Consider the following 11,020-nt stretch of genomic DNA (forward strand, 5'->3'; position numbering starts at 1 on the left):
CTCCCCACTTTCCTTCACCGTGAAGCCTCAACCCCCATTACCTAACTCTACCCCCGAGTGTGTCCCTCCCCACAACACCCCTCAATTAGCTACTGCACAACCCCCAGATCACAGCACACAGTCCCTTTCAAAAAGACCCCAAATCCAAAGCATTATCCATAGGCAATAACTCCACTATTGTAACTTAAACTCCAGAATGGATCTTAAGGAGGAGGAAGATCGCAGTAAAGGAAAGTTGGGGACCGGGATGATGATGACGTGGGCCAAAAACAAAGTGGAAGGGTAAAGTGATACTGCATCTCCAGTACGAGATCCACAAACACTAGAGGGATATTTTGCCCACTGCCCGCATACTCGCAACGAAGTTGAACTCGAAGTGGAACTCGAGGTCGAACTCGAAGTGGAATTCCAACTCCAACTCGAACCTGAACTCGAAGTCGAACTCCAACTCAAACCTGAACTCCAATCCGCTACCCAGCCATACAGCACAGCCGAGCAACACCAACACCTCAGCACACCCCCATAAACCCTAGCCCTGTTCCCACCCGGGAGCCAGGTTCACCCCACATCACCAGCACCAGGCCACCCCACAAACATTCCGAATCCTAGTTTTCACCACAACCATAACTTCCAATGGACCGCGCACCCCAACTAATCCGGACAGCACCCCAAATAACCCAAACCACACCAACAAAACGGCTTATAGAACAGTCCTTTACACTACCCTAAACCTAACATCTCCAACCCTGCTACACACCCCCTTAAACCCAAGCCCTTACCCCATCAAGGGGCCAAATTCGCCCAATATCACCAGCAGTTAGGATCGTATTTCAGTCCGCCCCCCTACTGCAGGTGACCCCCCCCCACCCCCGCAATGCCAATTGCCACCCCTCCCCACCTCCCTTCGCCGTGAAGGCTCAACCCCCATTACCTAACTCTACCCCCGGGCATGTCCCTCCCCACAACACCCCTCAATTAGCTACCGCAGAATCCCCAGATCACAGCACACAGTCCGTATAAAAAAGACCCCAAATCCAAAACACTATCCATAGGCAATAACTCCACTATTGTAACTTAAACTCCAGAATGGAGCTTAAGGAGGAGGAACATCGCAGTAAAGGAAAGTTGGAGACCGAGATGATGATGACGTGGGCCAAAAACAAAGTGGCAGGGTAAAGTGATACTGCATCTCCAGTACGAGATCCACAAGCACTAGAGGGATATTTTGCCCACTGCCTGCATACTCGCATCGAAGTCGAACTCGAAGTCGAAATCGGAGTCAAACTCGAGGTCGAACTTGAGGTCGAACTCGAATTCGAACTGGAGGTGGAACTGGAAGTGGAACTCGAAGTAGAACTGGAAGTGGAACTCCAACTCCAGCTCCAACTCCAACTCGAACTCGAACCTGAACTCGAAGTTGAACTCCAACTCCAACTCGAACTCGAAATTGAAATCGGTCACAAAATCGAACCCGAACTCGAAAACGAACTCGAACCTGAACTCCAATCCGCTACCCAGCCATACACCACAACTGAGCACCGCCAACACCTCAGCACACCTCCATAAACCCTAGCGCTGTTCCCACCCGGGAGTCAGGTTCACCCCACATCACCAGCACCACGCCACCCCATAATCATTCCGAACCCTAATTTTCACCATAACCATAAGTTCCAATGGACCGCGCACCCCAACTAAACCGGACAGCACCCCAAATAACCTAAACCACACCAACAAAAGGGCTTATATAACAGTCCTTTACCTTACCCTAAACCTAACATCTCCAACCCTGCTACACACCCCCAGAAACCCAAGCCCTTACCCCATCAAGGGGCCAAATTCACCCAATATCATCAGCGGTTAGGCTCCAAGGATAAAGGGAGCAGCATAGTGATCATGGACAAACAGCAATATCTATTTGAGGCACACAGGCAATTAAACAACACGGAGCACTACACTAAACTAAAGGAAACCATATACTGGGAAACACGCACAGAAATTAGGAACATTCTGCGAGAACTAGAAAGGACTAGATACCTCGGGAAGAAGCAGGTGGAGTACCTGACAGGGATACAGCCACGAGCAAGAAAGTTCTATATCCTCCCCAAAATACACAAGAACCCAGACTCATGGACTGTTCCGGGAGAAATACCACCCGGCAGGCCCATCGTGTCGGACTGCGGCAGTGAGTCATACAGGATAGCAGAATACATTGATGCCTTCCTTAACCCACTGTCGCAGAAACACTCCAGCTACATCAAGGACACGTACCACTTTGTCCGGAGAGTCAATTCCATGTCAGTGCCCCCTGAGGCCATACAATTCACCATGGACATTGAAAGCCTGTACATCAATATAGAAACAGACAGGGGTATAGAGGCAGTGAGGGATATCCTTCGGGAGAACCTTCAACTAGAGAGACCAGACGAGGCCTTGATAGAACTCCTTCACCTCAGCCTAACTAAAATTGACTTTGAATTCAATGATGAATTCTACTTACAAGTCAAGGGCAAAACGATGGGAAAGAAGTTTGCTGCAGCCTATGCCAATATATACATGGCAAAATAGGAGGAAACAGTTTATCCAAAGTGTCCCAGAAAACCCATGTGTCTCTATAGATACCTGGATGACATCTGGGGAGTGCGGACGCACTTGGAGGTAGAATTAGAGGAATTTATTCAAATCCTAAACACTCATCATCCTTCCATTAAGGTTAAGGCCGCAACAGATAGGGAGCAAATTGACTTCTTGGACACTACGGTATTTAAATAAGCACCAGAAAATGGCAGCCAGAAACTAGCCACCAAAGTTTTCTTTAAAACCACAGACACACACACCCTCCTACACACAGGGAGCCACATCCCAAACACACCTTGAGAGGTATTGTTAAAGGACAGCTGACCCAGTTTCACCGCATTTGCACCAGGGCAGAGGACTTCCACCAAGCCACTACTATCCTCTTCTCTGCACTTAGACGCAGCGGCTGCAGCAGACGGAGACTGAGACACATCAAATCTGACTTTTTAAAAAGTATCACAAATCACGGACCACGGGACAACACAACACGGAAACTACCCTTGGTAACAGTCTGATGGCAGTGAAAATCCACAAGACAGTTAAATCACACTTTGAAGAACTAAAAGCGGAAGTGGGGACACTGGGACAAAACACCATCGTCTCAGCCTTCAAAAGGGGTAGAAACTTAGAAGACATACTAGTCACTGCCAAAGTACGAACAGCGCCAAACTGCGAGGTGGGAAACTGCAGGGCGTGCATATATATAAGAATTTCAAAAGGCATACACAACAGAGTTACAGGAAAGTGGGCCAAGATAGAGCAGAGGATAAATTGCGAACAAAAGAATGTAGTATATGCAATCCAGTGTAAGCAATGCCATATTATATACATAGGGGAGACTGGCAACAGCTTGAGAACAAGACTCACTGCACACCTCAGTAATATCACAAGAGGAAGCCAAAACAGACCAGTTAGGAGGCACTTCCTGGAGCATGGAATGTATTCCTTAGCAATCCTGGGCCTGGAAACCAACATAAACTGGTCAAACCTCCAAAGAAAAAGAGCAGAGAGGAGATGGATTGAAAGACTACAGACATATTCCCCAAACGGCCTAAATGAGGCCTAAAAAGCTAGGCCAACAATATAAAATATACCCACTGGAGGGCCAACACTGCACCCAATAATTAAAAACATTGAGAAAATTAGAGGAGGGAGGAAGAGGAGGATCCTCATCAGTCACCCACCCTGAAACAAAATTAAGACAGGTGACCATTAAATAGGAAAGGTACGTCTTTCTTGGGAAATAGAGCCTAACAACTAGGCCCCAGAATGGAAACTAACTCCCCAAATAGAAAGGGATAAAGTGAGAAATTATAACTCTGCAAGGGATAACCACTAGAAAGAATAGACTTGTAACGACCAGTTTGATCTAGACACAAGAGTCGCCCCAACTTCCCAGCTTGCCCCCATGGGGTAGGATGCATCCCCAGCACATGGTCCTGCCCTGAAACCTAACATCCAACTCCAAGTCCAACCCTAACCCTAACCCTCAGCACACCCCCATGAACCCTAGCCCTCTTTCCACCCGGGAGCCAGGTTCACCCCACATCACCAGCACCACACCACCCCACAAACATCCCCAACCCTAGTATGCACCTTAACCATAGCTTCCAATGGACCGTGCACCCCAACTAAACTGGACAGCACCCCAAATAACCCAAACCACACCACACAAAAGGGCTTATGTAACAGTTCTTTACCCTACCCCTAAACCTAACATCTCCAACCCTGCTGCACACCCTCATAAACCCAAGCCCTTACCCCATCAAGGGGACAAATTCACCCAATATCACCAGCAGTTAGGCTCCTATTTCAGCCCTCCCCCCTACTGCAGGGGACACCCCACCCCCGCAATGCCAATTGCCACCCCACCCCACATCCCTTCACCATGAATTCTCAACCCCCATTACCTAACTCTACCACCGGGCATGTCCCTCCCCACAACACCCCTCAATTAGCTACCGCACAACCCCCAGATCACAGCACACAGTCCCTATAAAAAAGACCCGAAATCCAAAACACTATCCATAGGCAATAACTCCACTATTGTAACTGAAACTCCAGAATAGATGTTGAAGAGTAAGAAGATCCCAGTAAAGGAAAGTTGGGAACCGAGATGATGATGACGTGGGCCAAAAACAAAGTGGCAGGGTAAAGTGATACTGCATCTCCAGTACGAGATCCTCAAACGCTAGAGGGATATTTTGACAACTGCCCGCATACTCGCATTGAAGTTGAATTCGAGGTCGAAGTCGAAATCGAGTTCGAAGTCGAATTCCAGGTCGAAGTCGATCTCGAACTCGAACTCGATCTCGAACTGGAACTCGAACTCGATCTCGAACTCGAAAGCCGTTATTGGAATAATTCTGCAGCGCAGTTTCCATTAATGCCCTCCAGGTCTCACATTCCAGGACAGCTGCCTGTCCTCAGCACTGGGACGAATCTGAACAAACTCCCATTAAAACCCACCCAGTCTCTCATTCCCGGAAATGCTCCTGTCTCCTGCGGCAATCCAAAGCAAAGTACGTTTAAAACCTTTCCCAGTCTCACATTCCCGAATAACCCTTTGTCCCCAGCACTGGAACGAGTCTGAACAAAGTCCCATTAAAACCTTCCCAGTCACCCCATCGGGAAATCTGCCTGTTCCCTGCACTGTGATAAATATGAACACTATGTCTTTAAGACAAGAACAACGTTTGAATCGATTACATTATTTAGAGGAGAGACAGTGGCTTAGTTCCGCTTGTCATTAAATATGAAAAATCAGAATGTTCAATTAACTGGATCGATATCTCTGATGGATATTTATGCAATAATTATCACGTTGGAAGCTTGTAACTTGACCATAAACAGGTTCACACAAGTTAACACATGAATTGCTCTGTTCACTCACCAGGAACTCCAATAACGGCAATGAACATGTACAATATTTTCTCCACACTTTTGTAGCTATCCAACATCGAAGTCATTTTCTCTGTCCAGTGATTTGTCCCCCTGTGCTACAGGTGATCTCTGATCTACACATGCTTGAGGTTCTTAATACCATTTAGCGACTCCGCAGGGACATATTTCAACGGATTTAAAACTAAACATTTTAAAACTATTTACAAGCCTATTATGTCAGACAGGTGCAATCCCCACGGTGAAGGATTATGACTAAATTAATAAATTAATTTTTGGACCATTTGTGTGAGTTAGTTTGTGCCAACAAAGGTGACTGATCTTCCCAAGGTGTCTTATCAATTAAACATGCTTCTACTGTAAATAAATACCTACTTCAAAGAAATCATTTGCCAAACACAGAATATTGAGGCAAATTATGTCATTGTAGCTTGTGAAATTGCATTGAATCACCTACTGTTATCATTCTCCTCATCCGTATAAACTCTTCATGTAGGTTGTGTTTCGGGGGCCATCAATCGAGAGGGTCTGCAAGAAAACGTCAGTTTGTGATGATGAATAAACACTTTCAGGTCCAATTTCTTCAGTGACGTAATCATAAAACCCCGTACGTGGCAAAGAACACGGCGGAGAGAGGGGGAATCAGATAAGAAAGTGTCCATGTGCGTGTGTGTGTGTGCGTGGGTCAGTATCCCTGTTACTGTGTCTGCCTAAGTGTGTGTGCGTCTGTGTGCACGTGTGTGCTCTGTGTGCGTGTGAGTGTGTGTGTGTGTGTGGTGTATGTGTGCTTGTGTGTGTGTGTGAGTGTGTGTGTATGTGTGCTTGTGTGTGTGTGTGTGCACATGTGTGCTTGTGTGTGTGTGTGCATGTGTGCGTGTGTGCATGTGTGCTTGTGTGTGTGTGTGTGTGTGTGTGTGTATATGTGTGCTTGTGTGTGTGTGTGTGTGTGTGTGTGTGTGTGTGTGTGTAAACAGCTTTAAAATGCCCGGCCCTAATCACCCCACTTTGACCGTGGATCTCCTGTACCGATATACTTCTATTCCTCACCAAGAACGTTTCCTTCCAGAAAAAGACCCAAGCAATTCACCATCATGTACGTTACATTTGGTGTCAGAGAGCACCATGAGCACTATAACAAGGATGCAGACCCTTCTGCCTGTTTAGACCTTACCGAATTTTAATCTGCTGAGTCTCATAATCGCACCTGGAGCATAGCCCTCAAAACCCCTCCCATCCATTACTCATTAGATTAGATTAGATTAGATTAGATTATGAGGACACACAGTCCTCCTTTATTGTCATTTAGTAATGCATGCATTAAGAAATGATACAATATTCCTCCAGTGTGATATCACAGAAACACAGGACAGAGCAAGACTGAAAAACTGACCCAAAACACGTAATTATAACATATAGTTACAACAGTGCAAGCAATACCGTAACTTGATGAAGAACAGGCCATGAGCACGGTAAAAAAAAGTTCAAAGTCTCTCGAAAGTCCCACATCTCACGCAGACGGGAGAAGGAAGAAAACTCTCCCTGCCATGCCCGCCCACAGACCGACTCTGAGTCGTCCGAAAACTTCGAGCCACCGACCAGCGCTCCGACACCGAGTACCGAGCACCATCTCTGCCGAGCGCTTCGACCGCATCCCCGGCCGCCAGCAGCAGGCAAAGCTGAAGATTTGGGACCTTCACTCCGGAGAATCTCGATCGCACAGTAGCAGCGGCAGCGAACCGGGCATTTCGGAAGTTTCTCCAGATATTCCTCCGTGCTTCTCACGGCTGTCTCCATTAAATCAGAATTGTGCACGGTACCCTATTTAACAAATACGATATCATTTCACCAGAGAGGCTGCGCGCGCTGCGTCGCGCCGCCATCTTCTCCTCCCGCCCACTTATCTGCAATGCAATCAAACCAACATTCACCAAATGCTCTGACAGCTCTTCCCACTCCTGCAAAACAAAACTATAATAATAATAATCCCAATCAGGTTCCTCTTAAATATTTAACTTTTCACTCTGAAACAGCGAACTCTGTTTCCAGTGTTACCCGGCTTTAGTGGAAAAATCCTGCTATCTTGCCTGCATTTATCTATAACAATCATGATTTTGTATGCAGCTGTGAAATCGCTCATCATTTTCCGACACTCTAGGGAAAAATGTCCTCACCTTTTCTACAGGAAGTATGTGGGAACTATAGAAAGATTGCAGAGGAGATTTACAAGGAAGTTTCCTGGATTGCGGAGCATGCCATGTGAGACTAGGTTGAGTAAACTTGGCCTTTACTCCTTTGAGCCACGGAGGATGAGAGGTGAGAGGTGACCTGATAGAGGTGTATAAGATGATGAGAGGCATTGATCATGTGGATAGTCAGAGGCATTTTTCCCAGGGCTGAAATGGCGAACACAAGAGGACACAGGTTTAAGGTGCTTGTAAGTAAGTAAAGAGGAGATGTCAGGGGTAAGTTGTTTACGCATAGCGTGGTGAGTGCATGGGATGGGCTGTCGACGACGGTGGTGGAGCCGGTCACGATAGGGTATTTTCTGAGACTCCTGGATAGGTACATGGAGCTTAGGAAAAGAGAGGGCTATGAGTAACGCTGGGTATTTTCAAAAATATGTACATGTTCGGCACAGCATCGTGGGGCGAAAGTCTTGTATTGTGCTGTAGGTTTTCCATGTTTCAATGTTTCCCTACAACTCGGGTCCTCAAGTCCCAAAAAACGTACTGTAAATTTTCTCTGCACTTTCAATTTTATTGATATTTTCCCTGTAGACAGGTAACAAAAAAAGGTACACAATAGTCCAAAATAGACCTCAGCAACCTTCCATACATCTTCAACATAACATCCCATCTCCTGCACTCAGTAATTTGATTTATGACGGCCAATATACGAAAACCTGTTTATATGTCCCTATCTACCAGTGACGTCACTTTCAAGTAGCACACTTACCGTGATCCCAGGAGACTCTGTTCTACCGCACTGCTTACCGTGCTTTCGTGCATCCCCAATATCTGTGCGACCACCAAACCCTCTAACACCCGTATATCCAAACTGCATTCTGTCAGAATAAGAATCATTACAAGAAGTTAACAAAATGGCGACCTGAATCATAAAACGGCAGCAAAAACAGCGGTCACAGTTAAAAATGCATTTACTATTAAAGTATCCAGAAATGAAGCAACCTTGAGATTCGTCACATCACCAAACCCAATGACACCCCCAAATCCGTGTGCAGCAACACATTTGGCGACACACCCAAAGGCTGTGCAATCCCCAGTTCGGTGCGCACCCCAGTCGGATTGAATACCTAAATCCATGCACACCAGAGCCCTCCTGATACCCGCAAATACACACTAGATTATCCCAGTGCAAGACCTACTTCAAACGTTCACAAATTAGCGGCCTACGCCTAAAAAATATCGAGAACAAAATTCAATGTGTATTTATTTCTGCCGTATTTATAAATGAAATAACCTTGAGATTCATCACAAACGAAATTCCCCCAACAGCCCCAAATCAGTGTGCACCCCCATATTCGCCGAAATATTCCCAACCTGCATGCAAATCTACCCGACCAAATTCTTCAGCTTCTGATTGCTGAGAGGAAGGCCGAAATCCATAGATGTACTTTCAACGGGTTTTGCAGTAAGCTGTCAAGCCAATCATTCCACTCAACACCTTCATGTGTAAGGAGCGATAAGAAATGTGAAGCAATACTTGTGTTTGAAATAATGTGTGATGAGTTTCCAACTGTAAATCTGACCTACTGCGAGAATGATGTTTACAAAACCAAAATCAAATCTGAACAAATTACACGTTTACATGGACAAATTTCCAGCACCCACGTAAACCTATAATGATAGCAACCAATTCTGCTTTACCTCTGATAACTGGGGTGGGTAGGTCGTTTCTTTATCGTCACCTATAATTCGGGCACAAGACAGGCACGCCAACGTGCCCAGTCAAATTATATATTGATCCATCTGTAAAAATGCTTAACACATCATCATAATTATCCTGAATATACGAATTAACCAACAAATTCACATGACAGCAATCTTACCACTGACAAGTCTTCAAGAGTTTGACCATATGATTTCAAATTAAGTGCAGGTCTGTTCATCCTGTTTATAAAACAGATAACAACACTTGAACTTACAGGGCGCCTCGAAAGGACACGTGTAGCAGTAGGGCTCTCAATCGATACGATTAAATATTCTTGTTTCAGACTGGTACAGCTAAAAACCGCAACTGCTTCCAAGGTCAGTACAGTAATCAAAGATGCATTAATGCGTTTAAAGGGACTATCACTGCTTAGCACTGACGTAAGCAATGCTGATTCTTGACGGAGTTCTCGCCGGATTCTAGGTAGGAAACGTTATGGTAGATCAAGGATACAGGTGCTTTGAATGAAACGGGGTATTAAATTCCCAATACAGACTATCGAACTGGCAAACGTGCATCTCTGGTGAATAAAATCGATGATGGCAGAGCTAGGGTGCTGAATCAGAGGCACATAAGGAATCCAGCTTAACCCCCTCCGTACGGGATGCCGCGATTCAAATCAACGGGTTTACACTGATAGAATAGATCTATACAGTCTCTCAACGCAGAGTTGAGGAGTATGCCTCATGATATACTCTTCTTGGTGCACAAACCTATCAGAGCTGTCCCAATTTTGCTCAACAGACCTCGAATATCTAGCAGTTAAGTGCCCTCCTTTCTATCTACCGCGGGAGATTTCCGAGATCATTTTGCTAGTGATATACATTCAACTTCAGGCCAATGCAAATCAGACTTTAGATTATCTGAACAATGGGTACAGTATGAACGAGACAACGGACTCCAACGCTTTCACCATCCCTCTGGGGGATTTTAACCAGTCCAGTCTGAAAAAAAAAGAAGTCATGAAGAAATTACCATTAAATATATCAGTTGCAATTCCAGAGGAAGCAACAGAACCACTGCTACACCACCATAAAGAATGCCTACCATGCTATTCCACGGCAGCACCTCGGGCTGTCTGATCACCTGGCCGTTCTTCTACTCCCTCAGTATAGGCAGAGACCAAAGACTGCAGCACCAGAACTGAGGACCAAGATGGTATGGATATTTAAAGCAGAGGAGCGCTCACAGAACTGTTTTGAATCGGTGGACTGGACTGCATTCAGGGATTCATTTTCGATCCTGGATGAGTATGCTGCAGTTGTTACCATCTTCATTAAAACCTGTGTGGATGAGTGTGTGCCCACAAAGACTAACTGTGCATTTCAAACCAGAGGCCGTGGATGGACCAGGAGGTACGTCGTCTGCTGAAGGCTAGGTCTATGGCATTCAAGCTTGACAACCCAGGTTTGTACCAGAACAGAAGGCATGATTTGCGGAGGGCTATTTCAAGGGCGAAGGGACATTTTCGAACCAGGTTGGAGGCGACATCGGATGTACGGCAACTCTGGCAGGGCCTACAAGACATTGCTTCCTACAAAGCGAACCCAATAACTTGAGTGACAGTGATGTTTCACTCACAGATAAACTCAAC

Source organism: Mobula birostris, unplaced genomic scaffold (assembly GCF_030028105.1).
Source record: "Mobula birostris isolate sMobBir1 unplaced genomic scaffold, sMobBir1.hap1 H_1, whole genome shotgun sequence".
NCBI lineage: Eukaryota > Metazoa > Chordata > Chondrichthyes > Myliobatiformes > Myliobatidae > Mobula > Mobula birostris.